The 24,221-nt window shown below is 36.1% G+C and overlaps 1 protein-coding gene across 12 annotated transcripts in view; it reads left to right on the plus strand.

The window, feature by feature from the left end:
- Qtman (queuosine-tRNA mannosyltransferase) overlaps positions 1 to 24,221 on the plus strand; it is a 384,758-nt gene that overhangs the window by 79,690 nt on the left and 280,847 nt on the right. For 4 of the 12 annotated variants that reach the window (XM_085834933.1, XM_085834937.1, XM_085834936.1 and 1 more), the window contains exons 2-3: positions 2,751 to 2,786; positions 22,196 to 22,398. The exons of 1 other annotated variant lie outside the window; for it this stretch is intronic. The gene's annotated coding sequence lies outside the window, so the exon portion shown is untranslated. Of the gene's footprint in view, positions 1 to 2,746; positions 2,787 to 3,226; positions 3,302 to 7,138; positions 7,160 to 22,195; positions 22,399 to 24,221 lie in introns of those variants that run through there. 7 more of the 12 variants (XM_085834941.1, XM_029469968.2, XM_021152913.3 and 4 more) reach the window with 7 other exon arrangements.

Genomic DNA, 24,221 nt, shown 5'->3' on the forward strand with positions numbered 1-24,221 from the left:
GTGTTTGTGTGTCAAGTTGACAAGGGGTCTATTGTACTGGCTAGTTTTGTGTCAACTTGACACAGCTGGAGTTATCACAGAGAAAGGAGCTTCAGCTGAGGAAATGCCTCCATGAGATCCAACTGTAAGGCATTTTCTCAATTAGTGATCAAGGGGGAAAGGCCCCTTGTGGGTGGGACCATCTCTGGGCTGGTAGTCTTGGTTCTATGAGAGAGCAGGCTGAGCAAGCCAGAGGAAGCAAGCCAGTAAGGGACATCCCTCCATGGCCCCTGCATCAGCTCTTGCTTCCTGACCTGCTTGAGTTCCAGTCCTGACTTCATTGGTGATGAACAGCAGTATGGAAGTGTAAGCCAAATAAACCCTTTCCTCCCCAACTTGCTTCTTGGTCATGATGTTTGTGCAGGAATAGAAACCCTGACTAAGACAGTTACATTGTTTACTTTTCAGAATCTGGGAACAATGCAAGCCAAGAGAGTCATGTGATACTATTTTAATACCAAACTTGCTATTTGCTACTTTGAACCTAGATACTATGGAAAATTTCAATATGGTTCTGTCACAAGAGCAGATTACCTCAATAATAAGATTTAACCTTATCATTGTTTACTACTTTGATTTGCTCATTTCTGCTTTGTAATTTTTTTTTGACTTTGGTTGAACTTGAGTTTACTTAGCATATTGGAAATGTAATTTTTACCTTTCAAACCACTAGTTTTAGGCTCTCCAGAGTTGCAGTCAAGGTGTCAGCTGTGGTTTGACTGGCCTGGATGACTTGGAACCTGATTCATTCACATGGATGTTAATTTTTTACTTGGGTTGATTGAAGGGTTACATGGACCATTCCAGGGGCTGCTTGAATGTCTTTACATAATAGGTGTGGCCATTCAAAATTAGTGGCCTGATGGGGGAAAAAGAAAGGAAAAGAAGTTGCAGTATCTTTAGTGGCCGAGACAGTCATTTGTTGCTTCAACCGCCCCTCTATTCAGGAGGATGCCACACCAAGGCATGCATGCATGTATTCCCTTGGGAAACAGGCTGCCATACTCTTCGTTACTTTGACTGCTGGAATTGATCCAGTTTGTCTGTAGGAACAAAACTATTTGTTAAAACTTTGAATTGAGATTGACAAGAACTTGGATAGAATAATTCTTTTATTAAAAGTGCATAGTACTTTCACCTACTTCTTTAAAGTATACAGAAATGCTCTCACTTATCATCTAGAGGTTGAGTGTGTATCACAAAATCATGACTTGTAAAGTGAAGTTTGAAGAGGGTAAACAGATCATGATATTTTGTCTTCTAGAGTACCTATTTTTTTAGTGGAAGGGCAGATTTCTAACCAACTTCTCCCTAGTTACTTCTTGGTTTTAATTTTCTAAGATCCCAACCGACTGGGAATTGGGTTGAGGATCTCTAAGGTATACCAGATAAAAATATGGGCAATTCGCTCATGTCTTGACCTCAGTTTGTTTGTTTTTTCATATTATGCATCACAAATTGAAATGACCTTTCTAATAACAGTTTTGTTTTTCTTTATTCTTCCTCTGCTCACCTAAATTATTTATTTATGTTGAATTTTAAGTACCTGGTGTAATTGATAGTCAGTATGCGAATGTCAAAACCTACTTTCTTTTTAAACAGTATAATACACAATCATTGAAACAAGCTTTTCTAGAAAGTGTATGTTTCCCTCCTATTTGTATTTTTGTTTTTTAAGATTCTCTTCCCCGCCTTCCTTCCCTTCCTCATTCCTTTCCTCATGTGCCAGTTCAGAAAAGTCTATGTGGCTATAAATTTTTGCTGGTTTGTTCAAAGTAGATGCTTTGAGGATTCTATAGCCTATTTTTTTTCTTCTTAATTTAGGTTAGTCCAACTTTGATTACTATTTAAGATTATTCTTTTAAGAGATGTGTTCTGCTACTGCTATAATTTTGTGTTGTATAAGTATGTTTCCTATTGCTTTGACTGTCCTTCTTTTTATGCTATATGCACATTTGGTATACAGTCTTTCTTGGTGAGTTACTGTGTTATTCTGCCACTGTTACTATTGGAAAAACCTAAGGATCCGAACTAAAATGTAGTCATAACAGAAACAGTCATGGTGTCTGCCCACTTGGGTATATGGCAAAATTTTAGTTCTCCTTAAGATTGTACATAGCTTATAGGGAACAAAGGGTCATCTTACTGCAATGATGTTTTACATTTCCCAAAGAATAGTGTTAAGGTGTTCACTCACTATCAGCCAGTCTCTGTGCACTCCTGTGTTTTCATTGGTTGGAGATATGAAACTTGAACTATCCATTTACCTTCCAATTTACCTATGGGCTTTGCAGTTCTCAGCAGAAGTTCTTGACACTTTCTGTTGTTGTTGCTGTTTTAGTTCTTTTTTTTTTTAAATTATGAAACTGCTTATAAATCTCACAAACCTGACTTTCTCTCTAAAGAGACATCTATCTGTATAAACCAACAAGTTTTATATATTCAGTTGTATATAAACTTTAGTCAAGCTAATGACCCACAATCTACATTATTATATTAATCGTTAAATTAGAAAATCCTTTAGGATGCTGAACAAGTAAGTTCTTATTAATTAAAAATAACCTGAAGCTCACTAAGCATTTGCTATGGAAAGAGTGTCCACGAGTTGGATTTACTTTATGTGCATGCATTTTGTCCTTGTCAGCATTTAGAAGTCACACGGGGTTTAATTTAAGACACCAGTCTTAACTATGCCTTTTGTGATCTTGCAGGTTCGAGATCGAATATTAGTTCATCTGGATCAGAAGGTGAGCAAATGGGACTATGCCATAGAACGCTGTTTTCCTGGAGGCAAATGGCATGGCCAAGGCTGTTCTGAAATCTGAGCAGCCATGATGCTCCACAGGAGACTTTACTGTGGTTTTCTCTTGGAAGGAAGAAACAAAGTGGAGGCAACATATGAGTGGTACCCAGCAAGCACAGGGTGTCTCAGAAACAGGTCATATGGATGGGTGCAAGAGCACTTATCACTAGGTGGCACAGGAGGCTCTTTCCTTGAAGATAGTTGGTGGTGGTAGCAGACTGTTCTTGATTCTTTGCATTTCTACCCTTTAGCTGTGCAACAATAAATATCCCCAGTTAGACTCATTGGTTCACCCAGCTGCAATTTGGGGGAATTATTTCTTTGTTTGACCTTGGTTCCCACTTTGGGGCTAACAGATATTTGTTCTGTCTCTCATTTGAACAGCTCTCATGCATTCCAGGCCTTTGGCAGTGTAGCATTCCCTGTCTTCTGCTGTGGCTGGTAGGATGATCAATATTTGTAAGAGAAGTGCCTTTTCTGTTTTATTTACTAGCTTCTTTCTCCTCTCTCCTCCTTCCCCTTTCTTCCCTTTTCCTCCCTTCCTCTCCAAAACCAATCCCCACCAGGGTTTCTCTTTGAAGCCTTGCTTGTCCTGAAACTTGCTGTGTAGACCAGGATGGCCTCGAACTCATAGACACCTATGTGTCTCTGCCTCCTGAGAGTGGGGATTAAAGGAATGTTCCACCATGCCTTAGCATTTCTTTGCTTCTTGAGGTCATGTTTTTTTTTTTTAATTTTTATTTTATCTCATTATTATTTTATATAATCAAACATCTATAGTAGACAAAATTCTTTGCTTATGACTTTGGAGATCTGTGGACAGCTCTCATTGTTTATTGATTGTCAGCTAAATTATACACATTTAACTTCTTATATCTTTCTTTATGATTGAATTAGCTTAGCTGCTTTTTTGTAGGAATCCTCCCCCAAATTTCATCTATACCATGAGTGAGCAGACAAAACCTGGCTAATTTCCTGGTTTCTTTTATACCTTTTATTCTTGTAGCCTTTCAGTTTTGACATATTCCTAGTTTAACTAAAGCTAGTCACATATCATTATTTGGACCATGTTGGCAGTACTTGAGTGCCTGGCCTTCAGTTGTCAATGTCCTACACAGTAAATGGCACCACCAGTGTGTGCTAGAGGAAAGAAAGGAAAGTGTAAAAGGAACTGAGGAGTAGGTCAATGCATTCTTTAATAACATGACAGACATACCCATGCCACCAAGTAAACCATTGTCCCAGCACCTGCTGGCTTAGCTGTCCTCCTATAGTATCATGTCTGTGCAGCAGTCTGAGCTGTGAGAAGCATGGCTATTATTTGAAGTTTGGCCATGTTCTCACTTGGTTTCTTCTCCATGTTTTTATTCCCTTGCCACCTTTTCATACAGTGTATCAGTAGTTGCTGTCAGATTTTGTGGTCATGAAGAAAACTGGGTAGGGGATCATTTTGCTGGAAATTACATAGGCTCAGCTGGTAAATATTCCATGCCTCCATTTGAGGTAACTGCTTTTAGTTCTTGCTATTTCTGTGACAGCTACTGGTCTTTGTTTAACAACTGATCCAATGGAGATATGCACGCAGAAGCATAGACCTTTGGTACTATTTATCAGCAATGTGTTAGTTATACAACTCTCCCTGCCCTGATTGGCAGGGAGAAGCATACTGCTTCTAGATGATGCTGAGCTTAGTGTAAAGTGTGCCAGCATGGGATCTGGGCTTGTCACAGTTCATTCTTTCTTTTCAATTGGTATGTTGGAAATGGGCCTCCATCTCTACTTATCTGGTACATTAGAGAGAGAAAGGTCATATTCTGGGAGATAATGGCGTGTTGGTGTTTTTAGTCACCAATTCAGATAGTGATATTAGTTGAAGGTTGAAGCAGTGCACACTCGTCCTTCTCATTTGTGTTAGCTTTGCTGCTAGTACAGATTTCAATAGGATAGCAGAGAAGGTTTTCCTGTTTGTGTCTGACAGATTTCTAGATGATTTGTTCAATTCTTGAAGCATATTTTTAAAAAAATCATTTTTTACCTCTTTCCTTGTGAAGGTATAAAATATTCAGATTCTAATATAATATTTTCCCCAGATTATTTAATTCTGGAGAGATCAAGGTTAGACTAGCAGCTGAAACAATTCACTCTGCATAGTGACCTAAAAATGTTAATATCAGTTTTCTATATTTTATGTAAGATTTTATGTATGACTATTGATAACTAATAATGTGTTTCTTAGTCTCTATTCTTTAAACAAATAGTTAAATATTTTAGAACCCTTATGAAATTTAAGCTAAAAAAATATTACTTTTTCATATGTCTTCTAAATCAGCAGTGTTGTACTTGTCTTTAATTTCATTAGGCAGCGGATACATCCTTCAGTGTACCTCTTGTTTCTCGAGTCTTTTCAATACCTATCAAAGAAAAGCAAAATGTTAACCTGACTTTCAAGGGAGACACCCCCCCCAAACAAATAAACAACCCCCCCCAAACAAAAGCTCAACAGCCACCGTGTGCCACATTACTTTGTTCTTTACGTGCATTAAAGTGCTAGTCCTATACTGTCAATGAGGGAGTCTAGCAAGAATGTACACGCAGCTTGGTATAATACAGGCTTATAGCCAGCATGTTTTGTGCTTTTTTTGTGATGCAGAGGGTTTACTCTCACAAGAGCACTGGTGTAAGGAAAGCAGTCTTGATCTCTCCTACTTACTCCATTGACCACCGTTGTGAAACAAGTGGTGTGTGTGTGTGTGTGTGTGTGTGTGTGTGAGAGAGAGAGAGAGAGAGAGAGAGAGAGAGAGAGAGAGAGTGAGTAGTGCCCTTCTCTGTACAGTTTCCATACTAAGTAAATGACATTGTTTCTTAGAGGAACCATATTGAATTTGCCTTTACTAGCTCTTATGGAGATTTTGTTTACAGTTGACTTTGTACTAAACTTGTGCAAGTTTTCTGTATGCTGCACAATCAGTGAGTTCATACCTATAACTGCTCTGTTGTATCTGGAGAGCACTGCTTCCTTTATATTATTAATCACTTTTGTCCCTTAAAATCTTTCTGTCCCCTCTTCTGGTCCCTGACCCTTAGGGATCAGAGTATGATAGTCTGTGGCATTTAGGGCTGTACTTTCCGTCTCTGATTCTCTGTATGCTGACCAGCTGATGGCTTCTTGTTAACTGACATTGCTGAAGTTACGGCAAAAGAAGCATCACCTCTGGTGAGCACCGAGAGATGCTCGGATAGTCGTTTTAATTTATTAGCTTCTCTCTAGGCCTATGACCTATGTAGCTACCGGTTATTGTTCCTTTAACAGCACCAGGCATGTTTCGTTCATGGAGAGGCCATAATATGACTCATTTAGACCAAAAGTATTGCAACTTCTTTCTACTTTTATCTAAAAATCAGGGTCAGTTCAAAACGCTTGTAATTTGTCAGTTTTAGAATGTCTGATAAGTTCATAGATATAGAAACGAAATTCCATGAAATTGAAGGATGCATATTTAATTCCTTTCAAATCATTATGCAAGGCAAAACAGACTGCTTTAAAATTTTTCCCAATTTTCAAGAAATTACAGTTGATGACTTATTGTTAGAAGTCTGAAAATATGATGTTATGAGTTTTTAAATGGAGTTGGTTTGAGAAGAGTCCATTTACTTTGAGTAAGAATTTTGTGAAAATTTGTAGAAGTTCCTCAAAATATAAATATTTTCTTTTATATTAATGAAAAATGATATGCTTTCAAGTTATATTTTAAGTATTAGTGTTTTATAATCAATATAAATATAAAGGCAATATGTTTTTGGAGCTGAGACATATTATTTTGACCAATTTTTATTTAAAATATTACTTACTTTAAGAGAAAACATAATATATTCTTGTAACAGCATAACATATATGACCAAAAAGGTAAATGGTGATTTGTGCTAGCATTATTAATAAGTATTTTTAAATGCTATGTATACAAGAAATTACATCTATAATGGATTCATTAAGATGATTGTGATATCTAGCTGTTATTCTTTTTCTGAGATGTATTTTTCATTTAGGAAATATTTTAAATTCATTGCAAGAGTTTGGGTAAACAGGTAGATTAGAATTATGCATTAAATAAACTCACCTGTTATTTTTTCTCATTTAAGACAGGTTCAGCAACACATTGCCTCATTACTTTAGCAAAACAAACAAATATTCAAATTGCTTTTATGTTTAGGTTTAGTGCTTATGTACAACTTAGTACAATTATCTTTCTCTCAGTGATTTCTCCTAAGACTCTTTTTTTTTTTTTTTTTTTTGTTCAGGAAGCATTGAAAAGAATCTGGGTGAGTTGCCTGCCAGGTTTCATGGATTGAATATTTAGGTTAACTTTAAGCTTCCGATATGGCAATACCGGAAGGGACACCACTGAAACTTTATTTACTATGTTCTAGTTTAAGTTCATTATAGTTTTGGCTTTAATCCCTGGTTCCAAGGTTTGACAATATTGTAATTGGCTATAGTGGATAGTTCTATAAACTAAATATTATTTATTAACTTTAAAAATAATTTCATCTAAACCCCACCTTTTTTATCCTGTGCTTAGGCTATTATTAACTTAGGAAATACACACATAGATGCATAGGAGAAATATTGCATATTTAGGAATTATAAAATATAAGCAACTTTTGATCAGTGTTATTAAAGTTTTCATTGTAGACAATACATTTTATATTTTGTTTAATTCAGAATATAGTAAGAATGATTTTGGTTTGATATGATGTGGTTTTCAAATATTATAGTGTAACTTAATTTCTATTTGGGAAATACGGCAAAATTGTTAGATAACAAAAAGTGAGATGATACTGATTTTAACTGTGATTTTAATATGCCATGTAACAAATTTTTGGATATACCTAGTGATTTATTTAATTTGAAAAGCAATATAACTTTAAATACAAGTCCTTTGAGTAGATGGTTGAATGAATTGTTAGCTGTTAAGTAACTAGAACAGTAAATCATGATTTCTAAATTATGTGTTTCAAAACAGGAATAGTTTTTCTTTAAGCACACAGGGTGTTTGTTGGTCAGTGTCATAGTTCAGTGGGAAATACTTTTCAAGAGGATATTTTTAGATTCCAATTTCTATAATTTTTGATATATTTGAATTTCTTCTGTGCCTAATTTTCTATAGTACTTTCACAAATATTTCATATTTTTTGTGACATCTCACACTGCTCACTTTTGATCTGTAGTACCATATGTGTTCCCCCTTTTCAGGATTACACTGCATATTTTGAACTGTTGTTAGTATATGCCAGGTAAGATGACATTTTGATTTTTGAGCAACTTTCATTTTTTGTATCAGAACTTTTTTTTTTTAAATCCTTGTCCTAAATCTTCTCACATTTCGTACTAAAACAATCTTACCAACACTGCACAAAGAAATTGTGGGAATTGGCTATAACAGCAATTCAAATGCATCAAAAAGTGGTGACTACAATGCGTTTTTATTAATGAATGATCTACATTGGTTCCAGCTGTGTCCATGTGATTAGGCCTTCACCAGGCAACAATGGGTATTTCCCTATTGCTTTTATTTGATTTCCAAGAATGTGTCATCTGTTACATCAGCTCTTGCCAATGCCTCTGTAAAAGTGTGGCCTTTTAAAAAATTTTCAATTTCCAGAGTGTAAGTTGAATACCCACACACACCCTGCTGAAATACTGTTTCTTTTGAATAGTAGTCTAGGTTTGTATGCCTGGGTTGGGTGTTGTATCCCAAATTAAAGCAATGCTTATTATGTTTTATCAGCAGAATTTCCAAAGTAATGGCAATGCTAAAGAGACAGTCTTTTTACTTTTGCATTTCCATCTTAAATCTTTAGAAGTGGTCTCATGCGTTGTAGAGGTGGACAGGCTTGCAGATTGAAATGGAGGTGGTCCAGATTGTCCCTTCCCCGGACCATATGCTATAGTTCTACAGCCTTTTGTATGCTGTCTGTTCAGTTTATTGTAAATGCAGTCTTTAGTGCAACAACAGCAGCAACAACAGATAACTAAATAAGAGTAGAGTTGAGAGGAGGAATTATATATCATGTAAGAACTGTAGAATTATTTTTTTAAAGAAAAAACAGCTGATGAAATTGAAGTTGAGATGGTCTTCCAAACATAGCTGCATGCTGTTCTTTGAGTATTCTTTTCAGATGTGTATATTTATAGACTGTCTTTGAATATCTGTCTTCAAGATAGCTCTCAGGTTATCTTACTGTGATTATGATCTTTTTATTTGTTTGTTTGTTTGTTTTTGGAGTCTTCAATCTGTCTTACAGAGGAAACCGAGTCCTATGAACAATGCTAAAAGTAAATCAATGCTTGTGTACACCTCTCATCTCAATGAGAATATAGAGCTAGATTAACTTTGACTTATTTGCCATTTAACCACTATCCCTACTTAAAACATCTGATTTTTCTTTTATTTCCTCTCTCTGCAGCTTACTATGTTCCTATAATTTTATTTTAGAGGAATAGAGTAAAATATGGCTTATTCCATACGCTGGCTCTTTACACATTGGAGTAAGCACATTCCCCTGACTCCCCTTTCCATCCTTAAAAATAAGCGACTGTTAGAGACCATTAGATATTACCCACTGCTTTCTGCCTTCAGAGATATGAAGTTGAAATTTTACCAAATTGGGGTGTGGGGGTAGTGCAAAGAAAAGAAAGCCTGTGAAGAATGTGATTTTTTTTACTCTGTCATTACCCTCACCCACTGAAAGCGTAACTAGGAGGAACTCGAATGGTTTTTGAACGTGTAATTTTCCTTAGAATTGCCACAGTGAAATATATTTGAATTTAAAAAAGGCAGAGAAAGTATGGAGTTGTTGGTAAATGAAATTAATGAATCTTTTAAGTACTCTACTATAACAGTTATTTTAAGAAATGTACTTATTTAAAATTTGTTCAATATGTATGTGTGTTTTGGAGAATAGTTACAAATGGAGATTATTAATTAAGGGAACCTTAAGATATAGATGAACTATTACAATGATATATCTTTACTAGAAAGTAATATACAAAATATTTGTTGGGTATTTTTTGTTTGGTTAGTTTTGAAGCTGGAAAAATATGTACCTGTGTGAATCATCTTTGTTTTAAAACTAGACTGCACATATTAGTATATACTGTTATATTAGTATATACTGTTCTAAATCTGCTTTCTAGAAGTCCATGGAGTTGACAAGTAAGCTATGGTTTGAGTTGCTTGATTCCTTCTCCATTTCTTCTTGTCTTCCTTGCCTCTTTTCTCCCCATACCTATTATTTATGTGTATGTTACACATATGAGTGACCTATGTCACAGTTTAAAATGCTTTTGTAAGTTGTGGGAATTAAGAAAAGAAAGAAAATCGTGTGTGTGTGTGTGTGTGTGTGTGTCTGTGTGTCTGTGTCTGTGTGTGTGTCTGTGTGCCCTTCCCAGAGACAGGGTCTCTCTGTGTAGCCCTGGCTGTCCTGACACTCCCACTGTAAATTAGGATTCAACTCAGAGTCACCTGTCTTTGCTTTCCACAAAAAAAAAATCTTATAATGAGTATAGAAGATACAGGCTCCATGTAGGAATTTGAGATTTATTAAAGTAGTCCAGATGACTGAAAAGTAATATAAACTCAGAAAGTTTTTTATTTCTTATATCTAAGAAAGGACTAGATCATTCCTGAGTGAAGTAAAAAAGAGCTTTGAATATTCGAGCTTAACTTTTCCTTCTTATTTTTTTTTGTTCTGAGAGGTAAATGACCCTAGTTTCAGTAGAAAACAATCTTACCATCTACGTAAATATTTTGGTAAGAGTGTTATTTGTCTTATACAATAGGAAACTCCAAGGATTTTAGGTCATAAGCAACTGATATAATGGGGACTTCTGGTAACCACTTTTGTTTGCATAAGCTGTAGTTGTGAATCTATTTCACTGGTTCCTTCCACCACTGAAAATTGTGTTAACTTTGTAGCAGGATGAATAACAAAAGGGAATGCTAGAAGGCTTCCTGCAGGTTCTTTTTAGAAAGACATGCTTGCTCCTAGAGATTTGCCTTTGTCATGTAACTGCCATTAGAATGCTGAACATCTTAGTTTAGCTTTCTAGCCTTTGTTTTGGAGTAACATAGAAATAATGAGAATTTGAATGAATTTTGAATGAGCTATGTTAAAGTTATCTGATATATCTGTTCTGCTCATTCAGTTCATCTAAACATTTGTAGATTTTTAGTTGCTTGCATCTTTAAACTCACTGGGTAAGTGGTTCCCGCCCAACTAATAGGAATATATAGACATTGCCTATTGGTTTGTTCTTGAATACCTAGTTTTGCTGTTTTAATGTGATATTTCTGTGTTTGAGAAGAAAAACTAGAATTGAGTAAGTTGGTGTTAGCACTAATAATAATTGGATGTATAAGTAAATATAGTACTTAATATTTTAGCTATTAATCACTTATACATCTAAAGGATATGGTTATACCTTCTTTTTGTGAAGTTCTATAATTTAATAAAAATAGTAACTTAATGTAATTATTATTTTTAATAGAATTGTCACTATTTTTATTTCTTTGTGATTTTGAACATTTTATTGTTTGAGTATTTTACACATGAATATTATGGCTATTGATTAAATCTATTCCTCATCATCCCTCGAAGTCTTTCCTATCCCACTGTTACTTTTTCTTCTAAATTTCATATTTTCCCTTTTAAATCCACAAAGTCTATTTGCATGGTTGTGAGGCATCCACCGGAGCACAAGAATGGTACTAAGAGATTCTGTTCTAAGAAAAGCTATCCCTAACACACCCCAGCAACTGTTAGCTGTTAGAAGCTCTTCAACTGCTGCATGTGAGGGAGGTATAAGCCCTTCCTCCATTCATGCTTGAACTTTGGCTGGCTTGATCTTGTATATTCATTGACAGCTGTTTATGTGGGCAACATCCATGTCATTATAGAAAAACAACAATTGGCTATATGGCTAGCTCATACAATCCTTTTGTCTACTTCTCAGTGAAGATCTCTGAGCCTTGGAGGTAGGGAGGTTGACAGAAATGTCTCATTTAGTGCTGAACACTAAATAAGAATAAGAGACCCCAGAGTCTCTTATTCTCTGTAGTTTTACCTGTTTTGAATATCACCTGCAAAAAGAAACCTTTGATGGAGGTTGAGAGCTGAGCTGATTTATGGATATAAACATAAGTATTTAAGTTGTAAGTATTTAAGTATTAAGTATGTAAGATGAGTTCCATCTTGTGCAGCAGACCTTAAATTCAATGAGAACATAGGTAAATAGTCCCCAAACTTTTGTGTCACTATTACCCAGTTGGTTTATCTTGTTACCTTGGTCAATCTTTACCTTTCAGGGTTCGTTCACAGGTGGGGAACACTTGATAACTCTTCTCCTCCAGCAGTGTAAATAGCACCTTCTGTTCCAGTGAAAACCAGCCAGCAGGGATAAAGCTTCTATGTCAGTTCCAATTTGCCTTTGTCTCTTACGTGTAAATGTAACTTTTATTTGCCAGAAGTAATTGTCATCTCAGAGGCTTACTGCTGAATAAACTCACTCTTCCTTGCACTTTCTAAACTCTGTCTGATTCAACTCAGCTGACCCCAACTCCTTTCCAAGCTACCTGATTCAAACTGGCTTCTCTCGGCTTCTGACTGAATTGTTCTGCCTGTATTTAAACTAACTCTCGCAGTCTGTTCTAATCTTCTGGCTCCTTCTCATTCTCTGACTCCTTCTGTCTTCACATACAACTTGTCCTGGGAAATGTCCTCCCTACCCCTGCCACTGTGAATCCTTAAATAGTCTCCTCTCTTTTCTTTTTTTTTTTATTTTTTATTTTTTTATTAGGTATTTATTTCATTTACATTTCCAATGCTATCCCAAAAGTCCCCCACCCACTCCTCCACCCACTCCCCCACCCACCCACTCCCACTTCTTGGCCCTGGCGTTCCCCTGTACTGAGGCAGATAAAGTTTGCATGACCAATGGGCCTCTCTTTCCAGTGATGGCCGACTAGGCCATCTTCTGTTACATATGCAGCTAGAGACACGAGCTCCTGGGGGTACTGGTTAGTTCATATTATTGTTCCACCTATAGGGTTGTAGATCCCTTTAACTCCTTGGTTACTCTCTTTTCTGTTTGTTCTCTTGAAAGTTGGGCTTATCCTATCTCTGACTCATTCTGCCAATTTTTTTCCTGATTCAGCACTTTGTCAGCCACTCAATTCTATGTTACTTTCAAACATAGCTGCTTCTTTCTATAAACTAACTTTACTTTCATTGTTTGGAATTATAGTTGTGTACTTAGGGTGTGTCTGCATTTTAGCCAGATCATACTGTTATCGATGGCATGTCTGAATTCTAGCCAGATCACATAGACCTAGAAGTCTTTGGATGTGATCCCTCGACAGAGCAGCCATGTTGTTGGATTAAAATTACTCTATACCTACGACTTAAAATATGAATTTATCATCCTTATCTAGAGGATAACAGAATGATGTCAATAGGTTGTATTGTTTTATATTATTTTGGTTTGGGAGGCCTGTATGACCCTAGTGACCACTTGAATAATCAACACCTAGTCCTGAGTTTTGTGGTTCATGTGTATGATTCCTGAGTTAGGCATTATCTCTTCTCTGTGTATATACATGTATATTTTAGACAGCTTCTACAGCAATAGCTTTATATATGACTTTCTCAAAGTTCTTTAGTGCTAGTTATTCCTCTGTGTTTCCACCCATACCTTTCAATGTTATACCCTTCTTAATACTCTCTGCCCCATTATTCTCCCTTACCCATTTGTACCACTTGTGTTCTTTTATGGCCACTTCTTTGGAATTTCCTCTATCTATATCTCTTTTGTAGTTTTCTGAATTTTAAATTACTCAATTTAAGCATGCACATCTGATGATTCAAAGCTAGTATCCACATAACAGGGAGAACCTGCATTGTTTGTCCTTCTTGCTCTGGGTTAGTTATGATTATATCTAATATAATGCATTTGCCTGAAAATTCATTTTTCTTTGCAACTGAATAGAATCCAATTTTGTTATTTATCAGTTGATGGACATCTAGGATGTTTTCATTTCCTGACTCCTGCGAATAGAGCAGCAATGAACAAGGATGAGCAACTATTTTTATAGTAAGATATAGATAGAATCCTTTGGGAATATGCACAGAAGTGATGTAGCAGGACCTGTAGAAGATCTGTTTCTAGCTTTTTGATGAACCACATACTGATTTCCACAAACTGGCTGTGACAGTTTGCATTCCCATCAAGAGTAAGTAACTTTTCTTTTCCACAACTGTGCTAGCATTTGCTCTCACTTATTTCCTTTTTAAAAAAGCTTTATTTATTCATTTTATTTATATGAGTACACTGTAGCTGTCTATAGACACACCAGAAGAAGGCATCAAATCCCATCAAAGATGGTTGTGAGCCACCATGTGGTTGCTGGGAATTGAACTTAGGACTCTGGAAGCGCATTCAGTGCTCTTAACTGCTGAGTCATCTCTCCAGCCCCTCACTTATTTTCTTAGTCTCAGATTTTCTGACTGGGAAGTCACAAAGTCGTTTTTGTAGCTGTTTTCTGCTTTTGGTACTTTGTGGACTCTTCTTTCTTGTACGGTTCTCCACCCCTTTTCTTCCACCCTTTTAACCCCTTAACACTAACTAAAGAGAGAAAAAAGAGAGGAAAGAAAAGATATCCATGGATAGTCATGGGTCAGAAAGAGGCTGTTATGGTTAGACTACTTCCTGATGTTTAGGGGTATAGAGTTCTTTGGGGCAAGTTTGATCTTCATGATCAGGTTTCTATTTTTTTCTTCTTTTCTTCTTTGTGCATGACTACCTAAGAAACTTTGACAAATAATAACCAACAACCCACCAACAAAATTATTGGGGTTCTAGCATTTGTATACCCCTTTAGAAAGTCCCCAGAATTCTGGCACACAATTGTAGAAACTATCTGCAGCTGTCAAAATCATGCTCCTGCTAGAGCATGAGGCAAATCATAGTCAGCTGTTGAGTACAATCTGAAACAGCCCCATATTCTACATTTTGGGATTAAAATAAAAACATTGTTACAATATTTCTGTGTTTTTTTTTTTTAAAAGAAATCAAAATTCCAAAATCCTCATTACAAGTTTTAATTTGAGTTGCTCTAGTGTCTAAAGATATTGACAGATTTGAAAATATTTTTTAGACATTTTTATTTCTTCTTTTGAGAACCCTGAGTGTATTTCCATATCTTATTTTAAAAAATAGATTGTTTTCTTGGCATTAACTTTTATTGAATCCCTTGTGTATTCTTGAAACCAATTCTTAATTGGATTATTGTGATAAAAACTTTCATTCATTAGGTTGCTGTTTCATTCATACTTTGTTATATAGAATTAATTTAGTTTCATGAGATCCCTCTGTTATTTGTTGGTCTTGATTCCTATGCTACTGAAGATCTATTCAAAAAGTGTTTATTTTTGCCTGTACCTTGAAGTGTATACCCTACTTTATTCTCTAATATGCTCACAATATCATATCATATGTGGAAGTTATTGATCCATTTGGATTTAAGTTTTGTTCAGAATAAGAAATTAGGCTCTAGTTTCATTCTTCTATATGTAGCTACCCGATTTGTTTAGCACCATTTGTTGAAAATGTCTTTTCTCTGTCTCTGTAAAACTCAATGTTCCTGGGGCTGGAGAGATGGCTCAGCAGTTGGCTGCTCTTCCAGAGGACCTGAGTTCAGTTCCCAGCATCCACATGGCAGCTTACAACAGTCCAAAACTTTAGTTCAAGAGTATCTGGCACCATCTCACAGACATTCAGGCAGAACACCAATCCACATAAAAATAAGTAAATCTTTTTAAAAAATTAGGTTTCTGTTAGAGCTTGGGCTGTTATTTGGATCCTCACTTTTAGTCCTGTGTCTGTTTTTATACCAGTACCATAGCATGTTTATCACTATGGCTCTGTAGTTTAATGTCAAATACAGAATGGTGATAGCTCTTGCAGTGTGTTTAATTACTCAACATTGCTTTGGTCATTTTGGGTTATTTGTTGACATATGAAATTTAAGATCTCTGTGTTAGTTCCTATGAACAAATAAATTGGAGTTTTGAAAATATTTATTTGTATTTTGTATTTATACATTTATGTCTTAGGGTTTTTATTGCTCTGAAGTGACATCATGTCTACAGCAGCACTTAGGAAGGAAAACATTTAATTATGATTAGTTATAGTTTCAGAGGTTTAATCTTTTATTGTCATGATGAGAAGCATGGTGGCATGCAGGCAGACATGGTGTTCGAAAAGGAGCTGAGAGTTCTACATCTGCAGGTAACAGAAGGAGATTACCATTAAACTTGAGTATCTGAGACCTTATAGCCTGCCTCCACAGTGATACACTTTCTCGAACAAAGCCAAACCTCCTACAAGTGCCACTTCCTATTGGCCAAGCATTCACACACATGAGTCTATGGGGGAACATTCCTATTCAAACTATCACAATTTATATTTTTGTTTTTAGCAAAAGGGTTTGTCTGAATTGGTTCCCCTACAGCTAGAGTTAAAGTTTTTGTAATTCATCCAATGTGAGTACTAGGAAATCAAACTTGGTCCTGTGGAAGAGTAGCTCTCTCTTTACTTCTCCAAGTCCTGCATTGTGGTTTTTAGAGATCTTTTTACCTTGTGTTTTGTTCAGTTTTTAGTATTCATTTTTCTTTTTCCTCTGTGGTTAGGTTTAACCACTTTGTAAATGGAATTATTACCCTGTTTTCCTCCTCAATGTGTTTGTTGTCAGTATATAGGATGTCTACTGATTTTTGTGTGTCAATTTTGTGTTTTGCCACTTTTCTGTGAGTATTCTGGTCTAGGTATAATGTTACTATACATTATGTAAAGAGTATCCTTATATTACTCCAATGCTGACTTCTATGCCCCCATATCTGGTTGCATATCTATTATGTGGAGAATCTACTGTCTTAATGTTTTGTAATAATTGCTCCCCAATTATTCCATGATTGGTCAATAAAGAAGCCAGTGAGCCAGTGCCTGAGGAGGGGATAGAATAGGATTGGACTTCCTCCCAGACAGGGGAGTGAGAGGGAGAGAGCGGAAGTGGGGTTCAACAATGAGGAGAGAGTCCAGGAGACATCATAAGAAAATAGCTGGGGCAGGGGAAGCCGTAAAATGCAACTATCTGAGGGATTTTGGCTGGGAGGTAGCCAGATTAATTTAGGTGATTAAATTCATTTAATACTGCTCAGTTGCCCTGCCATAAAGTTGTTAAATAAACAGGGAGAAAGCTGCCTTCTTGTCCTGTGACCAATGTGTGTAGTATCTTAAGTAGTAAGTTCTTACCATAGGTTCTGGTGGAACACCAAGAACAACATCAGTGGCCTTTATTGTTTTGTGGGTCTCTGGGAAATATCTGAAGGTATTTTTTCACTTGACATAGCTTTTTATTTGGCAACCTAGTTTCTAAGATGAGCACAGTTCTATGTATAGGGTAATTTCAACACACACACACGTACACACACACACACACACACACACACAAATGAAGATTATAAAGTAGTAGGTTTAATCTTGACTTTTTGAATATATCATTATAATTAGTTACCCCTCCCTTAACATCTCCTATCCTATGGTACCATTCCTCCCAACTTACCAACTTAAAACCTGCTTTTATTATTCTCCTTTACCCCTTCATATCACCTGTGTTCTACTGTTATTTTCAATCCTTAAGATTTTTCTCCCTCCTTTCCATCTTCCTGGATTCTGTAGGTCTTCCAAGTTAAAGAATCACATCTAAATATTTTATACTAAACCTCACACATCAGTGAGAAAATATTTATTTTTCTCGTTCTGAGTAACTTCCCTCTGTGTAATGTTTTTGTTGTTTTGTGGTTGTTTTTGTTTTTTGTTTTTTTTTTTTGGCCTCCCACCAGTTTCATAATTATTTATTTAAAAACTGAACAAAGTTCAATTGTGTATAGGTATCACATTTTTGCTAACCATTCATCAATTGATGGATGCATAGTCAGCTTGCATGCCCTTCTAAATATGGATAGAACATCTCTGAACATGGGTGACCATTAGTCTCTAGAGTAGGAAGTTGAAGTTTTTGGGTATATGCCCAGAAGTGGTCGTGTTAGTTAATATGGTAGATCTGTTGTGAATTTTCTGAGGATGTACTATACTGATTTCCACAGATAGCAACTTCTTTTGATTTCTCTTCTCTTCTCTTCTCTTCTCTTCTCTTCTCTTCTCTTCTCTTCTCTTCTCTTCTCTTCTCTTCTCTTCTCTTCTCTTCTTTCTTTCTTTCTTTCTTTCTTTCTTTCTTTCTTTCTTTCTTTCTTTCTTTCTTTTTTCTCCTGTGCATCAAGATATTGAATTCTCTTCAGCATCATGTCTGCTTGGATGCTACTATGCTTTCTACCATGATGATAATGGACTAAACCTCTGAAACTTGTTAGTCAGCTTCAATTAAATATTTTCCTTTATGAGAGTTGACTTGGTCACAGTGTCTCTACACAGCAGTGGAAACCCTTAGATACACACAAAAATCACCTTTTATTTCAATACATTCTATGTCACATCTAGTTTGGTAAGAAAGGAGAGTGTCATAAATGTGATTAATTGTCATAAAAGCAAGCTGCTGATGAATTGGTGTTTGACAGATACATTAGCAGGAGTGTCAACCCGACCCAGTGTACAAGCCATTTTTAGGGTCCCGAATATCTTAAAGGTAACCTGATATTTTAAATTATTTCATTTTTGTGCTAAATTTTTTTAAAGGCATGTTTTGCTTTTTGTCAGGCAGCCAAGCCTTTTTTAAAATCATGATTATTTTATGGCAACCCTGATTGGGCTATTTTTTTTCTAGAATTCCAAAGATGATAATTTGACAGTAAAAAAATTAGGTTATCAATATTATTTTATGGCATTCATTGATATAAGAATTCCCTTTAGAAACTCATAAAATGCATATCTTTTTTTTTACTACAAATTTTATATATCAGTTTTTTTTAGAGACTAGAATACTAATGTTGGGAATGATCTTCTCAGGGACCACAGTGGTCATAAAGATGTCATAAAACACCTTCCAAAGATCACAGTATTTTCTCATCTAAGTTCATGCTTACTATTGCTGTAGAAAGTTATTTATTGATAGATTCTTTTTGTTTTGTTTTGTTTTTTTGGTTTTTTTTTGGTAGATTCTTGATGTCTCTTTAAATACATGAAATAGATTTGCCTTTGCTTTTATTAACATACTTGTTATTTTTATTAGTAATGTTTATGTTTTCTGGGAAGTTTATTGTTTCTAATCTTTTTGTGGAAGTGTTCTTTTTCTTCTGTATTTTAGGTTAAGTTTTTCAGAATTAAAATTTTTTGAAGATTTTTTTTATTCAAAAACTAAAACATACAGTTTAAATTTTAAAACATGCCAGAACTTGTGGGATACATTAAAATACTTCTCTGTTAAGTCTCAGTTGATACTAGGTAATGTTTTATTGAATATGTGTGTGTGTGGGTGGGTGGGTGGGTGGGTGGGTGAGAGAGAGAGAGAGAATTTACTATGGGTATATATATATATGTATGTATATGAATTTATTATGTGTATACTGATATAGGGAAATTTCAGAAGGGACAGTCTTAAAATTGTAAAACTCTTTATTGACTGTTCACCCAATCCCTTTGATTTGTTAACATTAAACACACCTACATGATTACGTAATAACATTGCTTTGCTTTTTCAGTGTAAGGCACTTTTGAAATTAAGTGTGAAACTAGAAATTTTTTTACTGGATATTTTCTTTATTTATATTTCAAATGTTATCCCCTTTCCCAGTCTCCTCCGCCTTGAAACCCCTATCCCATCCTCCCTCCCCCTGCTTCTATGAGGGTGTTCCCCACCCACCTACCTACTCTCCTGCCTCCCCACTCTCGAATTCCCCTACACTGGGGCATTGAGCCTTCACAGGACCAAGGGCCCCTCCTCACATTGATGAAGGGCAAGGCCATTCTCTGCTCAGTGGTTGGTGGTTTAGCCCTGGGAACTCTCGGGGGTCTGGTTGATTGATATTGTTGTTGTTCTTATGGGGTTGCAAACCCCTTCAGCTCCTTCAAGCCTTTCAGGAGACAGCTATATCAGGTTTCTGTCTGCAAGTACTTCTTGGCCTCCACAATAGTGTCTATGTTTGGTGATTGTATGTGGGATGTATCCCTAGGTGGGACAGTCTCTGGATGGCCTTTCCATCAGTCTCTGCCCCACACTTTGTCTTCGTATTTGCTCCCATATTTTGAAACTTTTCAATTTTATTTATTTTAATTCAATAATTTTCTCATCCTTTTAGATCCATGTGTATTTAATTATAGAATAAATTAATTTCAGCATTTTACCTAGACTTCCAGACTATATTACAGTTTCTGTATTCCTGCTTACAATTATTATCAATACAATACTTTTATCCTAACATAGTCTGCCTATGTATAGATTCCACATATGTATATATAATAATCTTGATCTGTTTATAGCTATTTAACAATTTAAGTGCACGTTAAAATTTATTGAGAATTAACTTTTATTCCATGCACCTGACAAGTACTATTTGTAAACCAAATTGTAGTGTTGAGAACTGCTGGAGCATTATTAGTTGCATCAACCTCTTGTTGATGGTTGTAAGAGTAAATTTCTTCATAATAATAATAGTTACATGTTTTGGTATTAAATTAACTGCCCTATAATTCTCAGCCGGTGCACAGGTGCTTCTAGCTACTGCCTCAATATTTTGGATTTCTGAAATACACAGCTTTATTTTAAATACCTTAAACAGCTCAATGGTTGGGTTACTCCCGAAGACTAGCGTTCACTCTGATATTTCTGAGTTAATACTTAACTAAATCTATATCTTATCCTGTTTCCCTGGACCCTACTGGGTAGCTGGGATTGTTTGGAAATGGTTGGTACAAGTAGTGTACCAGGGAGTGGCACTATTTGGAGGTGTGGCCTTGTTGGAGTAGGTGTGCCACCATGGACATGGGCTTAAGATCCTCACTCCAGCTGCCTGGAGATCAGTCTTCCACTAATAGCCTTCAGATGAAGATGTAGAACTCTCAGCTCTGCATGGATGCTGCCATGCTCCCACCTTGATGATAATGTCCTGAACCTCTGAACCTGTAAGCCAGCCCCAATTAAATGTTGGCCTTATAAGACTTCCCTTGGTCATGGTGTCTGTTCACAGCAGTAAAACCTGAACTAAGACAATAGCCCTCCTGGAGCTGCTTTTCCCCTGCACCTATATGTTAGCTGTCTCTCCCTCCTGTGCCTTTCCAGTGTGGACCATCTCCTAAGCCCTGTTCACGACAGAATCCCCTCTTCCTCCTTCTTCCCTGCTCCTGTCTCTCTGCCTATCCGTTGGCTGCCTGTAACTTTATTGACCAGTCAAAAACCAAGTGGGAACAGGCTTACTTTAGTCTTACTTGCAGGTAACATAATTCACATGACAACAAGCCACTATCATTACAATAATTTCAAAAACCATTTGTAAGCTCCTGGAGGAGACAGTAAGCCTTCAGTCATTGGGAATTAGTTTGTTATTTCAAACAATTTGTCTTTCTTTCCTAAATTTAACAAAAACTATACTTTTATTTAATTGAAATTGAAACATATTCTGTGACTTTAATTTTAGGAATAAAAAGGAATAAAATGAAACAGAGGAATAAAATTACTTGTAATCCCACCACAGATTTTTATTTTATCTTTAGTGTGTGTTTACTGTTGCTCTAGATTTTAGGGCATATTATCATACATTTTTCATAGGCTTATTTTTAATTATGTACACCTCAATATGATTTTTCATTATTTAATTGTGAAATCTTTATTCTTGAATATTTTGAGTTTGTTTTAGAATTTTTTTAAAGTGTATGTGTTGTGTGTGCCTGTGTGGCTTTATGTATGCCTTGTGGCTGCAATGTTGGCTGAGAATAGAGGCCATTGAATCCTATGAAACTCAGGTTATAGGCTCTGGGAATTGAACCCTGGTCATCTGAAAAAGGAGGTAAATACTGTTAACTGTTTAGCTGTCGTTTCAGCCCTCTTGATTACTCTTTATTCAGGAAAGAAATTTATAATAAGGATTCTTTATTACTTTGTACGTTATTATTGAGAAGTGGACTTGCTAAGTAAAAAGTTAAAATCTTTATATTGGTTTCCATGGTTTTTTTTTTGGGGGGGGGGGAATAGGACACAATATTATATAGGTAATCTTATATGTCAGTAGTATAGGTAGCATCATTGATTGTACATTTTAAATTACAGATTATATTTGTTTACTTTGCAGGTGGTTGAAATCTTACCATCACCTGTGCTTGTTTGTACTGGAGACATACTCAGGAGAGGTAGCATAATATCTCCCCTGACTCTGCAGTTTAACTCTGAAGCTGAGTGAATTTCTGACTAAGACATGCAGTAGTGAATGCAGAAACCTTACTTTAAAATCTCACGAGAGGTGTACTATTTGCTTCTCACTACTATAAGAAAAGTGTAAGTCTATTAAAAAGCTTATATTGTGAAAAATGTTGGATTTACCTGATATTTTAAATTCATTTCTAAGAAGTATAATCTAGAAATATGGACAAGAAATAGGCCTTAGAGCACAGAACTAGGAAAATGATAAGATTCTGCTAAGACCAATAGTGCAGCTATTATAAAAAATACAGGGCATTATGCAGTTAATTTTAGGTTTTAAACTACAGTTTCTCTAAAATGATTTAGGTGGTTTATTGACTAAATATCATTTAATTAAATAGAGGCTTATAGTTTCAGTCTTACCTACATGGTTATATATAGTTATATGTGGGAATTATATAACAGCTAATAACATTGTTCACTTTAACATACACTTCACAAAATAGAAAATTATTTTATGAAGGAAGATGATAAGGAAGGAAGACATGCAGTCTGTGATGTTTGCAAAGAATAGTATCTGTTGTAGTTTTTCTACTTCATTTAACAAAGTATTTATATCATGGGACTATATAGTGAGAAACCAATTGACACAGAAACAGTAGTGACAGACAAGGCCACTGAGTAGATCAGGGCCATGCTGGCTGCCTTTAGGAAACTTTAACTCATTACTTCTTACCTGCTGTTCAGTGCAAATGCATTTCAGGTCATAAGTCTTCTGTGATTTCTCTCCAGAAACAGAAAACGGATTTTCTAGAATTATACAGAGATGCCTATGAATTTTTCCTTTATGGAAGAGTTTTAGTCTTAATTATCTTGAGTTTCTTTTTCTTTTTTTTTTTAATTAGGTATTTATTTCATTTACATTTCCAATGCTATCCCCAAAGTCCCCCACACCTACTCCCACTTCTTGGCCCTGGTGTTCCCCTGTACTGGGGCATATAAAGTTTGCACGACCAATGGGCCTCTCTTCCCAGTGACGGCCAACTGGGCTATCTTCTGATACATATGCAGCTATAGACATGAGCTCTGGGGGGTTCTGGTTAGTTCATATTGTTGTTCCACCTATAGGGTTACAGACTCCTTTAGCTCCTTGGATACTTTCTCTAGCTCCTCCATTGGGGGCCCTGTGATCCATCCAATAGCTGACTGTGAGCATCCACTTCTGTGTTTGCTAGGCCCCAGCATAGTCTCACAAGAGACAGCTATATTAGGGTCCTTTCAGCACAATCTTGCTAGTGTATGCAATGGTGTCAGCATTTGGAGGCTGATTATGGTATGGATCCCCTGGTAGGCAGTCTCTAGATGGTCCATCCTTTCGTCTCAGCTCCAAACTTTGTCTCTGTAACTCCTTCCATGGGTGTTTTGTTCTCAATTCTAAGAAGGGACAAAGTGTAGACACTTTGGTCTTCTTCTTGAGTTGCATGTGTTTGGCAAATTGTATCTTATATCTTGGGTATCCTAAGTTTCTGGGCTAATGTCCACTTATCAGTGAGTACATATCATGTGAGTTCTTTTGTGATTGAGTTACCTCACTCAGGATAATGCCCTCCAGATCCATCCATTTGCCTAGGAATTTCATAAATTCATTCTTTTTAATAGCTGAGTGGTACTCCATTGTGTAAATGTACCACATCTTCTGTATCCATTCCTCTGTTGAGGGGCATCTGGGTTCTTTCCAGCTTCTGGCTATTATAAATAGGGCTGCTATGAACATAGTGGAGCATGTGTCCTTCTTACCAGTTGGGACATCTTCTGGATATATGCCCAGGAGAGGTATTGCGGGATCCTCTGGTAGTACTATGTCCAATTTTCTGAGGAACCGCCAGACTGATTTCCAGAGTGGTTGTACAAGCTTGAAATCCCACCAGCAGTGGAGGAGTGTTCCTCTTTCTTCACAT

The sequence above is a fragment of the Mus caroli genome, unplaced genomic scaffold (assembly GCF_978045245.1).
Source record: "Mus caroli unplaced genomic scaffold, Mus_caroli_1 scaffold_2, whole genome shotgun sequence".
In the NCBI taxonomy this organism is placed as follows: domain Eukaryota; kingdom Metazoa; phylum Chordata; class Mammalia; order Rodentia; family Muridae; genus Mus; species Mus caroli.